The sequence below is a fragment of the Pseudophryne corroboree genome, unplaced genomic scaffold (genome assembly GCF_028390025.1).
Source record: "Pseudophryne corroboree isolate aPseCor3 unplaced genomic scaffold, aPseCor3.hap2 scaffold_330, whole genome shotgun sequence".
NCBI lineage: Eukaryota > Metazoa > Chordata > Amphibia > Anura > Myobatrachidae > Pseudophryne > Pseudophryne corroboree.
The window spans coordinates 656,587-671,851 of record NW_026969985.1 but is presented as its reverse complement, the minus strand read 5'-3'; the positions used below and the strand labels follow the sequence as shown (position 1 = coordinate 671,851).

The 15,265-nt window shown below is 46.9% G+C and overlaps 10 non-coding genes and 2 pseudogenes across 10 annotated transcripts; 4 read left to right on the top strand and 8 right to left on the bottom strand.

The window, feature by feature from the left end:
- Nucleotides 1-26: 26 nt before the first annotated feature.
- Nucleotides 27-190, top strand: LOC135018831 (U1 spliceosomal RNA). Its single transcript, XR_010216464.1, has one exon. It is a non-coding gene; the product is annotated as a U1 spliceosomal RNA (small nuclear RNA).
- Nucleotides 191-342: 152 nt separating this feature from the next.
- LOC135018888 (U1 spliceosomal RNA) lies at nt 343-505 on the top strand. Its single transcript, XR_010216517.1, has one exon. It is a non-coding gene; the product is annotated as a U1 spliceosomal RNA (small nuclear RNA).
- A 674-nt stretch (nt 506-1,179) lies between these two features.
- On the top strand, nt 1,180-1,343 carry LOC135018820 (U1 spliceosomal RNA). The gene has a single exon (XR_010216454.1). It is a non-coding gene; the product is annotated as a U1 spliceosomal RNA (small nuclear RNA).
- Nucleotides 1,344-1,495: 152 nt separating this feature from the next.
- On the top strand, nt 1,496-1,658 carry LOC135018909 (U1 spliceosomal RNA). Its single transcript, XR_010216537.1, has one exon. It is a non-coding gene; the product is annotated as a U1 spliceosomal RNA (small nuclear RNA).
- A 3,288-nt stretch (nt 1,659-4,946) lies between these two features.
- LOC135018806 (U1 spliceosomal RNA) lies at nt 4,947-5,110 on the bottom strand. The gene has a single exon (XR_010216440.1). It is a non-coding gene; the product is annotated as a U1 spliceosomal RNA (small nuclear RNA).
- A 692-nt stretch (nt 5,111-5,802) lies between these two features.
- On the bottom strand, nt 5,803-5,944 carry LOC135018954 (U1 spliceosomal RNA; annotated as a pseudogene).
- A 152-nt stretch (nt 5,945-6,096) lies between these two features.
- Nucleotides 6,097-6,260, bottom strand: LOC135019028 (U1 spliceosomal RNA). Its single transcript, XR_010216642.1, has one exon. It is a non-coding gene; the product is annotated as a U1 spliceosomal RNA (small nuclear RNA).
- Nucleotides 6,261-6,952: 692 nt separating this feature from the next.
- On the bottom strand, nt 6,953-7,094 carry LOC135018953 (U1 spliceosomal RNA; annotated as a pseudogene).
- Nucleotides 7,095-7,246: 152 nt separating this feature from the next.
- Nucleotides 7,247-7,410, bottom strand: LOC135018809 (U1 spliceosomal RNA). The gene has a single exon (XR_010216443.1). It is a non-coding gene; the product is annotated as a U1 spliceosomal RNA (small nuclear RNA).
- A 6,742-nt stretch (nt 7,411-14,152) lies between these two features.
- Nucleotides 14,153-14,268, bottom strand: LOC135019108 (U5 spliceosomal RNA). The gene has a single exon (XR_010216707.1). It is a non-coding gene; the product is annotated as a U5 spliceosomal RNA (small nuclear RNA).
- Nucleotides 14,269-14,543: 275 nt separating this feature from the next.
- LOC135019069 (U5 spliceosomal RNA) lies at nt 14,544-14,659 on the bottom strand. Its single transcript, XR_010216669.1, has one exon. It is a non-coding gene; the product is annotated as a U5 spliceosomal RNA (small nuclear RNA).
- Nucleotides 14,660-14,933: 274 nt separating this feature from the next.
- Nucleotides 14,934-15,049, bottom strand: LOC135019084 (U5 spliceosomal RNA). The gene has a single exon (XR_010216684.1). It is a non-coding gene; the product is annotated as a U5 spliceosomal RNA (small nuclear RNA).
- Between the last annotated feature and the right edge of the window lie 216 nt (nt 15,050-15,265).

Here is a 15,265-nt window from a genome sequence, read left to right as displayed (position 1 = left end):
GGCCCTCCCCAGCCCTATCCCAAATCATACTTATTTTGCATAGGAGATACCATGGTCATGAAGATTGTTCTCCAAGGGTGAGGTTCATTCATTGCATTCTGGGTATGCTGACCCCTGTGATTTCCCCAAATGTGGGAAACTTGACTGCATTATTTGTTGTAGTGGGGGACTGTGTTTGTGTTTTCCTCTGGTCAGCTCTGGTAAAAGTCACATTTTTTTGTCTCAGATCTTCCTCTAGCCTTGTTCTTCTTTCGAGAGTTCCCTTGTGCTGCCTCAGTTGGATCTCCTTCACTTGACAGGGGGGTGCCCGAGCAGCGACCCTCCCAAGCTCTAGCCCAACTCCTACTTACCTGCCAGGTGAGATACTATGATCATGAAGGTGCTTCTCCCAGGGCAAGGCTCACCCATTGCACTCTGGGTGTGCTGCCCCTGCGATTTCCCCAAATGTGGGAAACTTGACTGCAGAATTTGTGTTTCCCCTGGTCGGCTCTCGTGTAATTCAGATCTCTTTGTCTCAGGTCTCTCTCCAGCCTAGTTTGCTGTCTGTTTCCACTTCTTTTTTCTTGAGCCCCTCCCTTTTATACCCTTGTGCACTATCCTGACTTCTCCTCCTGTCTGCTTACTTTGTGCCTTCCAATGCACAATGCAAACTACAGGTAGTGCTGCAGGGCCCACAACCTTTTACTTGCCTTACAGAGCAGCTCTGGAGCTGTTACAGTGCCAAGCTGCCGCAAGAAATCAGCTTGAATGCTTCAGGGGCTGGGGCATGGCCAACATGAGACCCACACCGAAGGAGGGTGGGGGTGTTTAATGCAAACTAAGGGTCATCCAAGCGCCGCAAAAGGCCGCCATGCCCTGCACGCCCCTTTTCTCTTTTCATATGCAGACGAGGGTTGAAGCCAACTTTGACCCACTGCTTGGATGACATCACCATATGCAAATCCATCTGCGGCAGGCCTTCCCCCAGGAATGCTTGCACTAGTTGTTGCATTTGGTTTGTTGTTTGGGGGTGCTTCAGTATTAGGCAGCCTTCTGCCCTCCCATGTTCATCTGAAAATATGTGTTCTCCCTGCAGTTGTTGTCCCCAGATGAGAGTTCCCTTGTGCTGCCTCAGTTGAATCTCCTTTACTTGACAGAGATGTGCCTGAGCAGCGGCCCTCCCCAGCCCTATTCCAAATCATACTTATTTTGCATAGGAGATACCATGGTCATGAAGATTATTCTCCCAGGGTGAGGTTCATTCATTGCATTCTGGGTATGCTGACCCCTGTGATTTCCCCAAATGTGGGTAACTCGACTGCATTATTTGTGGTAGTGGGGGACTGTGTTTGTGTTTTCCTCTGGTCAGCTCTGGTAAAAGTCAGATTTCTTTGTCTCAGATCTTCCTCTAGCCTTGTTCTTCTTTCGAGAGTTCCCTTGTGCTGCCTCAGTTGGATCTCCTTCACTTGACAGGGGGGTGCCCGAGCAGCGACCCTCCCCAGCTCAAGCCCAACTCCTACTTACCTGCCAGGTGAGATACTATGATCATGAAGGTGCTTCTCCCAGGGCAAGGCTCACCCATTGCACTCTGGGTGTGCTGCCCCTGCGATTTCCCCAAATGTGGGAAACTTGACTGCATAATTTGTGTTTCCCCTGGTCGGCTCTCGTATAATTCAGATCTCTTTGTCTCAGGTCTCTCTCCAGCCTAGTTTGCTGTCTGTTTCCACTTCTTTTTTCTTGAGCCCCTCCCTTTTATACCCTTGTGCACTATCCTGACTTCTCCTCCTGTCTGCTTACTTTGTGCCTTCCAATGCACAATGCAAACTACACACCCTTTTACTTGCCTTACAGAGCAGCTCTGGAGCTGTTACAGTGCCAAGCTGCTGCAAGAAATCAGCTTGAATGCTTCAGGGGATGGGGCATGGCCAACATGAGCCCCACACCAAAGGAGGGTGGGGGTGTTTAATGCGAACTAGGGGTCATCCAAGCACTGCAAAAGGCCGCCATGCCCTGCATGCCCCTTTTCTCTTTTCATATGCAAATGAGGGTTCCAGCCAACTTTGGCCCACTGCTTGGATGACATCACCGTATGCAAATCCGTCTTCTGCAGACCTTCCCCCAGGAATGCTTGTACTAGTTGTTGCATATGGTTTGATATTTGATGGTGCTTCAGTATTAGGCAGCCTTCCGCCCTCCCATGTTCATCTGAAAAGATGTGGTCTCCCTGCAGTTGTTGTCCCCAGACGAGAGTTCCCTTGTGCTTCCTCAGTTGAATCTCCTTAACTTGACGGGGGAGGGGCTGCCCGAGCAGCCACCCTCCCCAGCCCTATCCCAACTCATACTTATTTTGCATATGAGATCTCTTGATCATGAAGATTGTTCTCACAGGGTGAGGTTCATCCATTATATTTTAAAATAGGAAGGTACAAATTACATATTTGAATTGCATTTATGTGCTGGATTCAAATGTCCCCCCCCCCCTTCCTTTCTCAATTGTGCCCGTCAGCAGCTATTCTAAGGTTGCTGCCAATGGGTGTGACACATTAATTTCTTCTGTGGGGTACACAGGACTCCACAAGGATTCACATTGGGGTGTAGAGTAGGATCTTGATCTGAGGCACCAACCGGCTCAAAGCTTTTGACTGTTCCCAAGATGCTCAGCGCATCCTCCTCTATAACCCCGCTTCCATGAACAGGGAGCTCAGTTTGTAGTTGGTGCCTTCAGTAGCAGGCCACTTAACAGGGGCCTGCCTCAGGCAGCCTATTCTTAGCTATTAATTTTGACAAGAAAAGAAGAACTTGTTTTATGAGAATCTACAAGGGCTGCAGCAGGCTAGGTCTAATAGACATCTTTACTGCAGCTTCATCACTCCCAGCGGCGCTGTATACTCCCGTGCCCTGGTTGCTGGGTCACTGCAGCGGAGGCTCCGGTTTCTTCCTAAGGTCAGTCACACACGCACCGCCCTTCCGGATCACGAGGCCGCTGATGAAGGGGAGCGTGGCCGTAGGGGGTGGACCGTGTGTGCACTGGCGTGGACACTGATTACTGGGCAGCCGCTCCACGAGCCACCAGGTACAGTTAAGGAGCACAGGTCTGGGGTTTTTTCTCCCATATTAAACCAATTTTGTACTGCCCGCAGCGCATTGTGATAGGTAATAGGGCCTGATTCAGGTTGGATTGCAATCACAGTAAGCGATCCAACTGCAAAAATTGCTAAGAGCATACGCATGTGCCTGCATTTTCTGCGGCACCCCGCAGAGAATGCGATCGCCTCTGCCTGTCAATCGGGGCAGGGGGGGAGAGGGGGGTCAGCAACACTCCATTTCCAAGTCAGGGATGGAGCGGTGCGGGGGCAAGGCTTCAAAATGGGGTCTGCAACGGAGGAGACACAGGGGGCGTGGTCACAGCGGCTGTATGACATCACATTCAGCCGCTGTGATCACAAAAATGGTGGCGGCTTCCTGCGCGCACATACAGTCTGCACCAGCAGGAGGCTACACCATTTTTTATGATCACGCTGAACTGCAGTGCGACTGCAATTACAGATTGGTCAAGAAGGGAGGCGTCATGCTGGGTGGCCATGTCCTGTCACTGTGCAGGAGCCAGCACCGCTCACACACTAGTCCCCGGGTGAAGCCCCCAACCCCCGGGACACCCGGAGCAACAAAATGTAGATTCAGGCCACCAGGCCACGCCCCTACCTATGAAACCATGCCTCCTTTTTACCATTGCGCTGCTTATCTGCGCGCACTGCATTACAATCTCCTTCGCCACCTCTCTGGGTGTCACCAGTGATAGTGACACCTCTGCCATGCTTGTAGCAGCTGGTCCTAAGATCTACGCCTCAAGCCCTGAGTGTTTGCCCTTGTGACTTGTTGATCATCATAGCGAAGCAGATGCTTACAGAAAACTGCAGGGGCTTAGATTGAAAATAAAAAAATATATGGGTATAAGGTAGAGAGGAGCGGGTTCGGTTCTCCGAGAACCGAATTCCCCACGAACTCCACGTGGTTTACACTGGTCCGAGGCAGGCTCGGTTGTTCCCGCCTGACTCGGAAAACCTGAACAAGGGAAAATGTCATCATCCCGCTGTCGGATTCTCGCGAGATTCGGATTTCATATAAAGAGCTGCGCGTTGCTGCCATTTTTACTCGTGCATTGAAGAGGGAGCGGAGAGGACGTGGCTATGTTCTCTCAGTGGAAATCTCAATATCAGTGCTCAGTATCAGTGGTTACTTATTGCTGCTCAGTAATACTAGTAGTGTGTCTCTCCTGCTCAGTGTCAGTTCTCAGTAGTATCCTCATCAGTGCTCAGTATCACTGCTCATTGTCTTGTGCTGCATTGTGGTGCTCAGCATACTACAGTACATTACTAATAGTCCAGTGCTGCATCTTGCTGCTCAGTGTCAGTTCTAGTATCCTCATCAGTGCTCACTATCACTGCTCATTACATTGTGGTGTTCTGTATACTACAGTAACATAGTAATATAGTAACATATAGTAATATAGTTTTTGAGGTTGAAAAGAGGCAAATTGCCCATCGTGTTCAACCTGTTTTAAGTTGTGATGATTCTACATACTTGCTGAATAATGTTTTATGACTAGTTAACTACTACAACTCATGTTACCCCCGGATTAACCATGTTGATATTTTAAGTATTATAACCTTGGATAGCTTTTTCATTCAGAAATGTATCCATTCCTTTTTTAAATCCAATTACAGAGTCCGCCATTACCACCTTCCCTGGCAGGGAATTCCACATCCTGATTGCCCTAACAGTGAAGATCATAGTATCTCACCTGGCAGGTAAGTAGGAGTTGGGCTAGAGCTGTGGAGGATTGCTGCTTGGGCACCCCCTGTCAAGTGAAGGAGATCCAACTGAGGCAGCACAAGGGAACTCTCGAAAGAAGAACAAGGCTAGAGGAAGATCTAAGACAAAGAAATCTGACTTTTACCAGAGCTGACCAGAGGAAAGCACAAACACAGTCCCCCACTACCACAAATAATGCAGTCGAGTTTCCCACATTTGGGGAAATCACAGGGGTCAGCATACCCAGAATGCAATGAATGAATCTCACCCTGGGAGAACAATCTTCATGACCAAGGTATCTCCTATGCAAAATAAGTATGATTTGGGATAGGGCTGGGGAGGGCCACTGCTCAGGCACATCTCTGTCAAGTAAAGGAGATTCAACTGAGGCAGCACAAGGGAACTCTCATCTGGGGACAACAACTGCAGGGAGAACACATATTTTCAGATGAACATGGGAGGGCAGAAGGCTGCCTAAAACTGAAGCACCCCCAAACAACGAACCAAATGCAACAACTAGTGCAAGCATTCCTGGGGGAAGGCCTGCAGCAGATGGATTTGCATATGGTGATGTCATCCAAGCAGTGGGTCAAAGTTGGCTTCAACCCTCGTCTGCATATGAAAAGAAAAAAGGGGTGTGCAGGGCATGGCGGCCTTTTGCGGCGCTTGGATGACCCCTAGTTCGCATTAAACACCTCCACCCTCCTTCGGTGTGGGGCTCATGTTGGCTATGCCCCAGCCCCTGAAGCATTCAAGCTGATTTCTTGCAGCAGCTGGGCACTGTAACAGCTCCAGAGCTGCTCTGTAAAGCAAGTAAAAGGGTGTGGGCCCTGCAGCACTACCTGTAGTTTGCATTGTGCGTTGGAAGGCACAAAGTAAGCAGACGGGAGAAGTCAGGATAGTGCACAAGGGTATAGAAGGGAGGGGCTCAAGAAAAAAGAAGTGGAAACAGACAGCAAACTAGGCTGGAGAGAGACCTGAGACAAAGAGATCTGAATTATATGAGAGCCGACCAGGGGAAACACAAATTATGCAGTCAAGTTTCCCACATTTGGGGAAATCGCAGGGGCAGCACACCCAGAGTGCAATGGGTGAGCCTTGCCCTGGGAGAAGCATCTTCATGATCATAGTATCTCACCTGGCAGGTAAGTAGGAGTTGGGCTAGAGCTGGGGAGGGTCGCTGCTCGGGCACCCCCCTGTCAAGTGAAGGAGATCCAACTGAGGCAGCACAAGGGAACTCTCGAAAGAAGAACAAGGCTAGAGGAAGATCTGAGACAAAGAAATCTGACTTTTACCAGAGCTGACCAGAGGAAAGCACAAACACAGTCCCCCACTACCACAAATAATGCAGTTGAGTTTCCCACATTTGGGGAAATCACAGGGGTCAGCATACCCAGAATGCAATGAATGAACCTAACCCTGGGAGAACAATCTTCATGACCATGGTATCTCCTATGCAAAATAAGTATGATTTGGGATAGGGCTGGGGAGGGCCGCTGCTCAGGCACATCTCTGTCAAGTAAAGGAGATTCAACTGAGGCAGCACAAGGGAACTCTCATCTGGGGACAACAACTGCAGGGAGAACACATATTTTCAGATGAACATGGGAGGGCAGAAGGCTGCCTAATACTGAAGCACCCCCAAACAACAAACCAAATGCAACAACTAGTGCAAGCATTCCTGGGGGAAGGCCTGCAGCAGATGGATTTGAATATGGTGATGTCATCCAAGCAGTGGGTCAAAGTTGGCTTCAACCCTCGTCTGCATATGAAAAGAATAAAGGGGTGTGCAGGGCATGGCGGCCTTTTGCGGCGCTTGGATGACCCCTAGTTCGCATTAAACACCTCCACCCTCCTTCGGTGTGGGGCTCATGTTGGCTATGCCCCAGCCCCTGAAGCATTCAAGCTGATTTCTTGCAGCAGCTGGGCACTGTAACAGCTCCAGAGCTGCTCTGTAAAGCAAGTAAAAGGGTGTGGGCCCTGCAGCACTACCTGTAGTTTGTATTGTGCGTTGGAAGGCACAAAGTAAGCAGACGGGAGAAGTCAGGATAGTGCACAAGGGTATAGAAGGGAGGGGCTCAAGAAAAAAGAAGTGGAAACAGACAGCAAACTAGGCTGGAGAGAGACCTGAGACAAAGAGATCTGAATTATATGAGAGCCGACCAGGGGAAACACAAATTATGCAGTCAAGTTTCCCACATTTGGGGAAATCGCAGGGGCAGCACACCCAGAGTGCAATGGGTGAGCCTTGCCCTGGGAGAAGCATCTTCATGATCATAGTATCTCACCTGGCAGGTAAGTAGGAGTTGGGCTAGAGCTGGGGAGGGTCGCTGCTCGGGCACCCCCCTGTCAAGTGAAGGAGATCCAACTGAGGCAGCACAAGGGAACTCTCGAAAGAAGAACAAGGCTAGAGGAAGATCTGAGACAAAGAAATCTGACTTTTACCAGAGCTGACCAGAGGAAAGCACAAACACAGTCCCCCACTACCACAAATAATCCAGTTGAGTTTCCCACATTTGGGGAAATCACAGGGGTCAGCATACCCAGAATGCAATGAATTAACCTAACCCTGGGAGAACAATCTTCATGACCATGGTATCTCCTATGCAAAATAAGTATGATTTGGGATAGGGCTGGGGAGGGCCGCTGCTCAGGCACATCTCTGTCAAGTAAAGGAGATTCAACTGAGGCAGCACAAGGGAACTCTCATCTGGGGACAACAACTGCAGGGAGAACACATATTTTCAGATGAACATGGGAGGGCAGAAGGCTGCCTAATACTGAAGCACCCCCAAACAACAAACCAAATGCAACAACTAGTGCAAGCATTCCTGGGGGAAGGCCTGCCGCAGATGGATTTGCATATGGTGATGTCATCCAAGCAGTGGGTCAAAGTTGGTTCAAACACCTTTGCAAAGTTCTATAAGTTTGATACCCTGGCTGAGGAGGACCTCCTGTTTGCTCAATCGGTGCTGCAAAGTCATCCGCACTCTCCTGCCCGTTTGGGAGCTTTGGTATAATCCCCATGGTCCTTTCGGAGTCCCCAGCATCCTCTAGGACGTAAGAGAAAATAAGATTTTAAACCTACCGGTAAATCTTTTTCTCGTAGTCCGTAGAGGATGCTGGGTGCCCGTCCCAAGTGCGGTCTACTTCTGCAAGACTTGTATATAGTTATTGCTTACATAAGGGTTATATGTTAGTTTTCATCGGTCTTGGACTGATGCTATGTTGTTTTCATACTGTTAACTGGGTAGTATATCACAAGTTATACGGTGTGATTGGTGTGGCTGGTATGAATCTTGACCTTGGATTAACAAAAATCCTTTCCTCGTACTGTCCGTCTCCTCTGGGCACAGTTTCTCTAACTGAGGTATGGAGGAGGGGCATAGAGGGAGGAGCCAGTGCACACCCAGATCTAAAGTCTTTCTTAAAGTGCCCATGTCTGCTGCGGAGCCCGTCTATCCCCCATGGTCCTTACGGAGTCCCCATCATCCTCTACGGACTACGAGAAAAAAAAATTACCGGTAGGTTTAAAATGTTATTTTTTTCTCTGCAACCCACTGCTAAATTGTGCTTCCTAGCTGTTTTTTATAAAATCACTTAATTAAATCTAACTCTGATTACGTCAGAGAAGGCCAGGTACCCTACACCATAAGAGGGGGTTTGAAATTTTGACTTGTCTACTTAAAGATCACCAAAATCTGATGACAAGGTCAATTACATCCCTGGGTGGGATTGAACCACCAACCTTTTGGTTAATAGCCCATGTAAGTGCAAGAAATCCTGAAGCACTCACTCATCATGGGAAAGTACCAATGTGTTTCTTACAAAAATTCTCCAGATTATTGACTTTTTAAAGTTTTTCTAGGAAACGTTCTAGATGAATGCTTATTAGCCTTTGTCAGTATTGACTTTCGCAAGGTGTCTCTGTGGCGCAATCGGTTAGCATGTTTGGCTATTAACCAAAAGGTTGGTGGTTCAATCCCACCCAGGGATGTAATTGACCTTGTAATCAGATTTTGGTGATCTTTAAGTAGACAAGTCAAAATTTCAAAAACCTCCCTTATGGTGTAGGGTACCTGGCCTTCTCTGATGTAATCAGAGTTAGATTTGATTAAGTGATTTTATAAAAAAACAGCTAGGAAGCACAATTTAGCAGTGAGTTGCAGAGAAAAAAAATTATGCTGGCAGAAAAGTCCAATTGAGTGATTAAACAGCTCTTCATTTTCTGATTTTATGTTTATGCTAACAAATTTGCTCTCTGAAAAGTGTCCACAAAGCCAAGTCTCTGATTAACACCTTTGTAGGAATGGTTTTTCACCTATTACTGAATTAAACTTGCTTCATTGGAAAGGCATCAAAGATGCATCCTCATTTCAATGTCTACTGAAATAATACAGGTTGACACCAGGAAACGTCACTGCATCCTTGCTGCTTCCTCATGGGGAAGTCTGTTTAATGTGAAAACAAGGTGATATCTAATCAGCACACAGGTAAGGAATTAAGAAAATCTTTCTTTATGGGTGAAGATGTTTCTCACAAATTGTTGTCCCAATGCATCATTGAAATTCAAGATGGAAGATGATTTTCATATATCACTTGTACATTTTGCATTGCTCTTCTGGTGACAATGTAGTTTGTTTTTGTCAATTACCATTTCAGTAATAGGGTAAAGAAAATTAAGAGGATTTTTTAAAGAAAACAATGCTGTCAATATACTATTAAAACAAATTAAAATGATAAAAGTTATTGTACTTTAAGTAAAAATAAAAGTGCCAAAATATCAATCCCAGTTTTTGATTACTTTAATTATAAAAAAAAAATGCACATAGCAGAGGATAGTTTCGATCAATCGACCTCTGGGTTATGGGCCCAGCATGCTTCCATTGCACTACTCTGCTGCTCATGGAAGTGTCAGAGATCCTGAAGACTAAATTGATTAAAGGCCTAAAAGTACTGGACTATAAGGAAAGACTTACTAGGCTGAATATTTATACACTAGAAAAGAGGTGCCTAAGAGGAGATATTATTAATATCTTCAAATATGTAAAGATACATAACAAAGAGTTATCAGAGGAATTATTTATTAAAAGAACACGTGGTCACTCGCTGCGACTGGAGGAAAGTTCAGAACGCAATGGAGGAAAGGGTTCTTCACTGTTAGGGCAATCAGGATGTGGAATTCCCTGCCAGGGAAGGTGGTAATGGCGGACTCTGTAATTGGATTTAAAAAAGGAATGGATACATTTCTGAATGAAAAAGCTATCCAAGGTTATAATACTTAAAATATCAACATGGTTAATCCGGGGGTAACATGAGTTATAGTAGCTAACTAGTCATAAAACATTATTCAGCAAGTATGTAGAATCATCACAACTTAAAACAGGTTGAACACGATGGGCAATTTGCCTCTATTCAACCTCAAAAACTATGTTACTATATTACTATGTTATTGTAGTATACAGAACACCACAATGCAATGAGCAGTGATAGTGAGCACTGATGAGGATACTAGAACTGACACTGAGCAGCAAGATGCAGCACTGGACTATTAGTAATGTACTGTAGTATGCTGAGCAACACAATGCAGCACAAGACAATGAACAGTGATACTGAGCACTGATGAGGATACTACTGAGAACTGACACTGAGCAGGAGAGACACACTACTAGTATTACTGAGCAGCAATAAGTAACCACTGATACTGAGCACTGATATTGAGATTTCCACTGAGAGAACATAGCCACGTCCTCTCCGCTCTCTCTTCAATGCACGAGTAAAAATGGCAGCAACGCGCAGCTCTTTATATGGAATCCGAATCTCGCGAGAATCCGACAGCGGGATGATGACATTTTCCCTTGTTCAGGTTTTCCGAGTCAGGCGGGAACAACCGAGCCTGCCTCGGACCAGTGTAAACCACGTGGAGTTCGTGGGGAATTCGGTTCTCGGAGAACCGAACCCGCTCCTCTCTACCTTATACCCTATCAATTTTTTTATTTTCAATCTAAGCCCCTGCAGTTTTCTGTAAGCATCTGCTTCGCTATGATGATCAACAAGTCACAAGGGCAAACACTCAGGGTTTGAGGCGTAGATCTTAGGACCAGCTGCTACAAGCATGGCAGAGGTGTCACTATCACTGGTGACACCCAGAGAGGTGGCGAGGGAGATTGTAATGCAGTGCGCGCAGATAAGCAGTGCAATGGTAAAAAGGAGGCATGGTTTCATAGGTAGGGGCGTGGCCTGGTGGCCTGAATCTACATTTTGTTGCTCCGGGTGTCCCGGGGGTTGGGGGCTGCACCCGGGGACTAGTGTGTGAGCGGTGCTGGCTCCTGCAAAGTGACAGGGCATGGCCACCCAGCATGACGCCTCCCTTCTTGACCATGCTGTAATTGCAGTCGCACTGCAGTTCAGCGTGATCATAAAAAATGGTGTAGGCTCCTGCTGGTGCAGACTGTATGTGCGCGCAGGAAGCCGCCACCATTTTTGTGATCACAGCGGCTGAATGTGATGTCATACAGTCGCTGTGACCACGCCCCCTGTGTCTCCTCCGTTGCAGACCCCATTTTGAAGCCTTGCCCCCGCACCGCTCCATCCCTGACTTGGAAATGGAGTGTTGCTGACCCACCTCTCCCCCCCTTCCCCGCCCCGATTGACAGGCAGAGGCGATCACATTCTCTGCGGGGTGCCGCAGAAAATGCAGGCACATGCGTATGCTCTTAGCAATTTTTGCAGTTGGATCGCTTATTGTGATTGCAATCCAACCTGAATCAGGCCCTATTACCTATCACAATGCGCTGCGGGCAGTACAAAATTGGGTTAATATAGGAGAAAACCCCCCAGACCTGTGCTCCTTAACTGTACCTGGTGGCTAGTGGAGCGGCTGCCCAGTAATCAGTGTCCACCGCAGTGCGCACGCGGCCCACCCCCTACGGCCTCGCTCCCCTTCAGCAGCGGCCTCGTGATCCGGAAGGGTGGTGTGTGTGTGACTGACCTTAGGATGAAACCGGAGCCTCCGCTGCAGTGACCCAGCAACCAGGGCACGGGAGTATACAGCGCCGCTGGGAGTGATGAAGCTGCAGTAAAGATGTCTATTAGACCTAGCCTGCTGCAGCCCTTGTAGATTCTCATAAAACAAGTTCTTCTTTTCTTGTCAAAATTAATAGCTAAGAATAGGCTGCCTGAGGCAGGCCCCTGTTAATTGGCCTGCTACTGAAGGCACCAACTACAAACTGAGCTCCCTGTTCATGGAAGCGGGGTTATAGAGGAGAATGCACTGAGCTTCTTGGGAACAGTCAAAAGCTTTGAGCCGGTTGGTGCCTCAGATCAAGATCCTACTCTACACCCCAATGTGAATCCTTGTGGAGTCCAGTGTACCCCACAGAAGAAATTAATGTGTCACACCCATTGGCAGCAACCTTAGAATAGCTGCTGACGGGCACAATTGAGAAAGGAAGGGGGGGGGGACATTTGAATCCAGCACATAGATGCAATTCAAATATGTAATTCGTACCTTCCTATTTTAAAATATAATGGATGAACCTCACCCTGTGAGAACAATCTTCATGATCAAGAGATCTCATATGCAAAATAAATATGAGTTGGGATAGGGCTGGGGAGGGCTGCTCGGGCAGCACCTCCCCCGTCAAGTTAAGGAGATTCAACTGAGGAAGCACAAGGGAACTCTCGTCTGGGGACAACAACTGCAGGGAGACCACATCTTTTCAGATGAACATGGGAGGGCGGAAGGCTGCCTAATACTGAAGCACCATATGCAACAACTAGTACAAGCATTCCTGGGGGAAGGTCTGCAGCAGACGGATTTGCATACGGTGATGTTATCCAAGCAGTGGGCCAAAGTTGACTGGAACCCTCATCTGCATATGAAAAGAGAAAAGGGGCATGCAGGGCATGGCGGCCTTTTGCAGTGCTTGGATGACCCCTAGTTCACATTAAACACCCCCACCCTCCTTTGGTGTGGGGCTCATGTTGGCCATGCCCCATCCCCTGAAGCATTCAAGCTGATTTCTTGCAGCAGCTGGGCACTGTAACAGCTCCAGAGCTGTTCTGTAAGGCAAGTAAAAGGGTGTGGGCCCTGCAGCACCACCTGTAGTTCGCATTGTGCGTTGGAAGGCACAAAGTAAGCAGACGGGAGGAGAAGTCAGGATAGTGCGCAAGGGCATTCTTTTCTCTTAGTCCGTAGAGGATGCTGGGGTCACATTAAGAACCATGGGGTATAGACGGGATCCGCAAGAGACATGGGCACTTTAAGACTTTCAAAGGGTGTGAACTGGCTCCTCCCTCTATGCCCCTCCTCCAGACTCCAGTTATAGGAACTGTGCCCAGGGAGACGGACATTTCGAGGAAAGGATTTATTGTTAAACTAAGGTGAGCATCTTACCAGCTCACACCTTAAACATGCCGCAGAACGTGGCATTCAACAGAACACAAGCCAACGGCATGAACAATTGCAGCAAAAAGCTGACCAGAACCATAACACAACATGTGTATAACCACAAGTAATAACTGCAGACACAGTATGGACTGGGACGGGTGCCCAGCATCCTCTACAGACTAAGAGAAAAGGATTTACCGGTAGGTATTAAAATCCTATTTTCTCATACGACCTAGAGGATGCTGGGGTCACATTAAGAACCATGGGGTTATACCAAAGCTCTTGAACGGGTGGGAGAGTGCGTACGACTCTGCAGCACCGAATGACCCAACTTAAGGTTATCATCAGCCAAGGTATCAAACTTGTAAAACTTAGCAAAAGTGTTTACTAAATAGCTGCTCGGCAAAGTTGCAATGCCGAGACTCCCCGACCAGCTGCCAAGGATGAACCCACCTTTCTTGTAGAATGGGTCTTCACCTACTTCAGTAACGGCAATCCTGCCGTGGAACGAGCATGCTGAATCTTACCACAGATCCAGCGCATAATGGTCTGCATGGAAGCAGGACACCAAATCCTGTTGGGAGCATACAGGACAAACAGAGCCTCTGTTTTCCTAATCTGAACCGTTCTGGTGACATACATTTTCAAAGTTCTGACCACAGCCAGAGACTTTGACTCAACGAAGGTGTCAGTGGCCAAAGGCACCATGTGGAAAGATGAACCACCTTCGGCAGAAATTGTTGACGTGTCCTCAATTCTGCTCTATCTTCATGAAAGATCAAATAAAGGCTCTTGTGATACTGCATGGTTTGTACTGTTTTCCATGTGCTCCCAGACCTTTAAGCAAGTAGCATGGTCAAGAAAGTTCTGTTTGAAAAGAAACAACATTTACTGTCATTGTTATGCAAATAAACTTACATTAAAGCTAACACGAAAGCACACTCGTTCTGTCTTTAAACTGATAAAAGAAACCCCAATAATATGGGGCATGCAAAAATTGAGATAAAACTCAGTTTTGCTCCTCTCCACGGAAATCTTTAATAAAAGGCGAAATATTTGTTAGTTCTGAAGAGAAACCAGAGCATGACCAAGATTCCACCTGTCGCCTGAGTGCCATGCCAGCAGTTCTCATTCAGCTGAAAGTGAGCACCCAATTTGAATGAAAGAAAGCAGATTTCTCACCAGGCTTCCCCTTGCTATAAACATGGTTTGTACTCTTTTCCATGTGCTCCCAGATCTTTCAAGCAATTAGTGTGGTCAAGAAAGTTCTGTTTGAAAAGAAACAAACATTTACTGTCATTTCTATGCAAATGAGCTTACATTAAAGCACACTCGTTCTATCTTTAAACCGATAAAATAAAACCCCAATAAGATGGGGCATGCAAAAATTGAGATAAAACTCAGTTTTGCTCCTCTCCACGGAAATCTTTAGTAAAAGGCGAAAGATTTGTTCGTTCTGAAGAGAAACCAGAACATGACCAAGATTCCACCTGTCGCCTGAGTGCCATGCCAGCAGTCCTCATTCAGCTCAAAGTGAGCACCCAATTTGAAAGAAAGAAAGCAGATTTCTCACCAGGCTTCCCCTTGCTATAAACATGGTTTGTACTCTTTTCCATGTGCTCCCAGATCTTTCAAGCAATTAGTATAGTCAAGAAAGTTCTGTTTGAAAAGAAACAAACATTTACTGTCATTTCTATGCAAATGAGCTTACATTAAAGCACACTCGTTCTATCTTTAAACCGATAAAAGAAACCCCAATAAGACGGAGCATGCAAAAATTGAGATAAAACTCAGTTTTGCTCCTCTCCACGGAAATCTTTAGTAAAAGGCGAAAGATCTGTTCGTTTTGAAGAGAAACCAGAGCATGACCAAGATTCCACCTGTCGCCTGAGTGCCATGCCAGCAATCCTCATTCAGCTCAAAGTGAGCACCCAATTTGAAAGAAAGAAAGCAGATTTCTCACCAGGCTTCCCCTTGCTATAAACATGGTTTGTACTCTTTTCCATGTGCTCCCAGATCTTTCAAGCAATTAGTGTGGTCAAGAAAGTTCTGTTTGAAAAGAAACAAACATTTACTGTCATT